Source organism: Fukomys damarensis, unplaced genomic scaffold (assembly GCF_012274545.1).
Source record: "Fukomys damarensis isolate Sample0158 unplaced genomic scaffold, DMR_v1.0_HiC HiC_scaffold_8, whole genome shotgun sequence".
NCBI lineage: Eukaryota > Metazoa > Chordata > Mammalia > Rodentia > Bathyergidae > Fukomys > Fukomys damarensis.
In genome coordinates, this window is record NW_022900920.1 from 22176024 (window position 1) to 22181559 (window position 5536).

The 5536-nt window shown below is 40.1% G+C and overlaps 1 long non-coding RNA gene across 1 annotated transcript; it reads left to right on the forward strand.

Annotated features, from left to right (window-relative positions):
* The first annotated feature begins 17 nt into the window (after positions 1 to 17).
* On the forward strand, positions 18 to 4526 carry LOC104869367. The gene is made up of 4 exons (XR_782291.2): positions 18 to 168; positions 406 to 499; positions 1515 to 1632; positions 2756 to 4526. It is a non-coding gene; the product is annotated as an uncharacterized LOC104869367 (long non-coding RNA).
* Positions 4527 to 5536: the final 1010 nt, after the last annotated feature.

Here is a 5536-nt window from a genome sequence, read left to right on the forward strand (position 1 = left end):
GGGCTGGGCCTCGGGCGCGGGGCGGAGTCGCCGCTGCTGGGCTTCCAGGACCCAAGTGTTCGGGTTTCTTTACTATTCAGCCGCTGTCACGGTTTTGTTTCTTCGCTGGAAGTACAACGATGAGCTCTTAGGGCAACGAAGCCCCCCTCAAATGCAGAGTAGTCGGAGGTTTGTGTTCTAAGGACTTGGGAGGCCAGTAAGAAAAAACTATTCCTAAAGCAAACACGGACAGTGGGTTTAAATGTTGCGTTTGAACAAATCAAGTAATTCAGACGAAATGGCTTTGTTAATTGTCGAATAGGTTATTATTGGCATTCAGCAATGAAACAGGAAGTCCCAAATAGATAAATGATATGATGGTTCAGTTAAAAAATTCAGTATAATAATTTGTTACCTGTTTGATAGGTGCAGCAATTCAGTAGAACATTTTCTATGAGTAAGGGGAAGAGTCAGAAAGGATTCTACAAAATGCCTAGGACCTAACGTCATGAAGTACAAGGTAAGGCTTCCACTAAAGCTTTTAAAAATACCGTGCAACTATGAACTAGTCAAGCCTCAAAGAAACAGTTCAACTGGGCGATTTTAGGATGGGTTGATAGACCTGAAAATGTGCCTATCTTGGAGACTTTTGGGTTGTTTTATGCTAGCACTGTTTTACCAAAACGACCAGCGAGTCCTTAATAAGCTGATTTTGCACAACCAGCAGTGAAAATATGTACTCGTAATTGCATTCGTTGAACAGAGAAAAACTAGCAAAAGTCGTAACCCTATCGTGCAGGGTCGAGAGCAGGCTCAGAGCTGGTAGCCAGTTGAAATTCTAGCTCTGCCATTCCCTGCAAATCACTGAACCTCTTTGTGCTTTATTTTCCTCCTCTGTACAAAGTGGAGAATAACACTTCCTGAAGTGGTTGTGAGGATGTGGAGATGCATAATAAGCACTTGTTATTATCCGTGTTAGTATTTAACAAAATAATAGGGCCAGAAATCAAGATTTAAGGAGGACCCCCCCCCATTTTTGTTGCTCATATCCCTGCTGTACTCAAGAGCAGGTAAAATTTACCTAAATTTTTTGCAGTCCAGCTTCTAGGATGCTCCTCTGTCATTTGCTAAACATTGAAATGCGCTCCTTACCAAATTCTGGCTCCTTCTTCCTGCTTCCACCAAGAATACATAATGGTTATAATTATTATTCACAGTGTTTAATAGAGTCATATTATTTACTGTCATTATTTTCCTAGCCTAATTGTCATGCATTCATATGGTGTTTTGTATTTTCCTAATGCCTTGCAACCACTCATTCTATGAGGACGTCTGTTTAAAATAGGCTTCAGTTGTTTGCATTTGCTGCCTATCATTGTACACGTATTTCAAACATAATAAAATCTATTTTATGCTCTAGGTTGATATCAATACTGGGTTAAGAGTTCATCTACCTATTACCTAATTTCCAGACTATACAGGGTGGATTAGAATTGTGACTGAGCAGATATTCCTGTTTCTTATTCTGATCCTAGAATGCTGGCCCCACAGTCCCTGCCAGCCTAACGCACAGGAACAATCCAGCCCACCTCAGCAGACTGTGATTTGAGGAAATACAAGAAAGGCTTCCGTAGGCCTCCAAAGCACATGCCAGTGGGTTTGTTTTTCTGAAACTTCTCCATAAGAATTTCATTTCTTTATTCCTTTAATATAAGTCAATTAAGAAATTTAGTCCCTGTTAAAATAAAAATACCTCAGAGGGAATGAATTTGTTAAATTCTTTTCCAAAATTAAGTAAGTTTAATCAATATCTTAAGAAAACTGAAGCCCAGCTAAAACGGAGTTGAGAAAGGAGAGAAAACAAGAATTAGATGATACCTGCTTCCCAAGTTTGATCGACTCTGATTAAGTATGTGGGTGGGACACACAAATTTAGCAGTATTTGCTTCCCAAACCCCCCTGAAATGAAGTCAAAGGACTTGTTACAGTTTACATCTAAAATGGCCCCCCAAAGACTCATGGACTCATAGGTGGGGCTTTTGTAAGGATTATGGGGGCTTATAGCTAACTTGCTGTTAGGAGATGGGATCCTAGTCTGAAGAGGGGGTCGCTTGGGTGAGTTTCTCCCTCCTTCCCTCTCTCCCTCCCCCCTTTCCCACTTTCCCTCCCTACCACCATGCCCAGAACTCTTGTCTTCTGCCATACTCTTCTACCATGCCACCCTGCCTTAGAGCCAACTATGGACTAAAAGCTCTACAAACTGTGAGCCAGAATAAACCTTTCCTCTTTTAATTGGTAGGTGTTGGGCATTCCTCACAGTGACAAAAAATAACTCAGGAGTTTTCAACATGAAACCCAAAGAGACAAATTGGGAGAGAAGTTAAAGGGCAACAGAATTTCAGGAGTTGGAAACTATCTATAATGGGGTGAACTGGATGTGGCTGAACTAAGAAGGCTGAATCTTAAGGCAACAGTGAAGAAATCTAGCAACCAAAATAATAATGTATGACCGACTGTTCACAGAACCTGTCATGGCTTGGCAATTCTTAGCATTAGGCACTTTTGGGATAGTGGTGAAAGCAGGACTCAAAACAGCAGGATGAACTGAAAGTTTTTTTTTTTTTTTAGCCTGGAAGGGTGTCTGTCACCCTTGTCTTACTCCCAGGGAGGAAAGAAATTCCATACTGGGGTTAGGGGTCGGGAGGAGATAAAGCAAAAGTAAGTACTAGGAATGTGGAGAAACACATCCCGATCTCATTGTCCTCTTGTCTTTCAGAATACACTTGTCACTTTGATCCCTCAGGTGGAAGATAGGAATGTTCTTCTCTGAAGAGTCTTGAGTAGTCTAAGAGACCAACATAAAGATACCGACAAAGAGAACCCCCAGTGATAGGTCCACGGGCATGCCCAGAGCTTCCAGTCAGTTTTTTCATGCAACTTTCCTCGGTAGGATCAGGCATCCTGGGATCATCTAAAGTGAGAAGAAAGCTTGTAACATTAATGACAGAGACCAGAAGAGATGAACAGAATGGCGGGGGGAGGTGTGAGAGGAGAGGAGAAGAGCAGGGGAAGCAGAGGGAGGAAGGGAGACTTGGAAGAAATGTGGTTGCTTGAATTGAACTAACAGGGAGAGATGAGGAATCAAACAAGGAAAAACTATCAATAACATTCTCAAAGTAATAAAGGAAGATACCGTTGACATGGAGCGAGAATGGTATTTACTTCTAAAAAGCTGCATTTAGAGAACAAAAAAAGGAACTCATAGAAATCAAGGATATAATCACAGAAATTAAAAACTAATACAGAAAGGATGGAAAATAAATTTAAGAGTGTTTCCTACAGGATAATGCAAAAAAATGAGGTAGGGAAGAAAGTTTGAGGAAAAATGATTTTAAAAGTTAGATGTGTTATGTACATGTACCAAGGGATGTAAACATTATGTATTGCAAACATTAATAAAAAAAGGGCTTAAGAAATGGATGAGGGGGAACAGGATGAGGAAAAGGAAATAAGATGTATTATATATGTGTTCCAATTCCCAGGAAAGTTAGCACGCACTACAAATATGTACATACTAATAAAAAATGAGAAAAGTTAGAGGACCTGTCCAGTGAGTCCAACATGTGAATAATTGGCAATACTAAAGGGAGGAAGACATTTAACTGATACTCTTTATAAATGCATAGATTTGAAAGACATAAGTCTCCAGATCGAAAGGGTCCATTAAATATAAGGACAATGAATGAAAATAAACTCGCTCTAGTGGACATTGTTGTCACATTTCAGAACTCTGGTTTCAAAGAAAGCCCTATAATACTCAATGAGAAAAAACAAAAAATTCATACGAAGAATCAGGAATCACTGTGGCATTGCACATTCAGCAACAACACAGGCATAGGGGCAGTGTCTTCAAAATTCTGGGGTAAACTGTTCCAGCCCAGAATTCCGTTCTGTCAGTCAAGTGGGAGGATAAGTCACTTCAGATGTGCATGGCGTTGGAAAGTTTTGCTACTGTGTGCTCTTTCTCAGGAAACTACTAGAAGATGTGTTCCACCAAACCTCAAGGAGCAAACCAAGGAGAGTAAAAAGATCTCAACAGCATTGGTAATAGAGCCTGCCACAGAGAAAGGTGAAGAAAATTCCTAGGATGGGGTCAAATAGAGTCTCAGGATTCCAACAAGCCGGGAGAACCATGAACCAGTGTAGATGAAAGGGCTCCAGGAGAGAATTCCTGATTGTAACTGAGAAGTGGTATCTAATATGTGTGAGCAGACTTTTCGGAAGACAAAGGAAATGTCCGATGTTGCATTAGTGAAGAATACAAAGCAAACTAAAAAACAGACAAACAAAAAAACTAGATCATTAACACCAAGAATTATAAAATGTTACACTGCAAGAATAAGTAATAGTAGTGTACAAGGCTTAACTGTACATACCATTTATATAACAATAATGATGTAAGCTGAATACTGATCTACTTAAAACCATAGTAGCTGCCGGGTGTGGTGGTGCACGCCTGCAATCCCAGCACTTGGGAGGCTGAGGCAGAAGGATCGCTGTGAGTTCGAGACCAGCCTGGGCTACATGGCGAGTTCCAGGTCAGCCTCAACCACATGAGACCTTGTCTCGAAAAAAAAAAAAAAACTTGTGTGTGAACAAAGCTACATCCTCATCTGTGATGGAGAAACATTAGACACTGTTCAAGAGAAGTATGACAAGATCACATGCACATGTTATTTAGAGATGGGAAGTGAATAATGAGTTCCCTCAAAGTGTTGAAAAAGGCCCCCTTTATGGAGCAGGAAATTGAGAGTTTGGGAGGAAGGAAAAAAGCTTTCATAACAAACTTTGTAAAAGCTCTTAACTAAATGGAATGCCTTCGTAACCCCAAAGTTTGTTTGGCAAGAGGAAAAACTAGAGACAGGAAAGTTTTGTTTTTTGTCGTTTTTTTTTTTTTTTTTTTTTTGAAAGTTCAGAGAGATTATACCCTGCAGGAGTTACTAACCTGTCCTGTTGGGAAGGAGGTGACAGACTTGAAAAATGAGATACAATCTACCAAGTTTTGCAGGTCATTTAAGGCATGAGTGAGAAGACAAAGCTGCTGTTGGCTTTGAAGAGGTTAGATAAAAATGCCATTCATTGAGAGAGGCCATATAGAGGTATAGCATGATAATAGTAATGTTTCAGTATTTTAGATTTGATGATACATCCCGAGATGGATCACTCATTGGGGTGATAAGTATGGATTGGGAAGTTAGAAGAGAGATCTGAGCAGATGACAAAAATCAAAATCATTTCTTAAAGATAGTAATTTAAACACAAGAATAGGTGCGATAGTTCAATAAATGGTATAGCTGCAGAAAAAAGACAGAATTAGTACAAACTGGAAGACTCCCTTCCCTGAAGGACTGGGAAATGGCAAAGGGAAAATGTAAAGAGTTCAGAGAGAAGTTAAGTCTCCTAGGTTGAAAGACTACAAGAGGAAAGCTGATGGATCGTAGAAGCTTACATAAAAACTGAAAACTCTGGTGCCCAGAGCCACTTTTCCTCCGTCCAC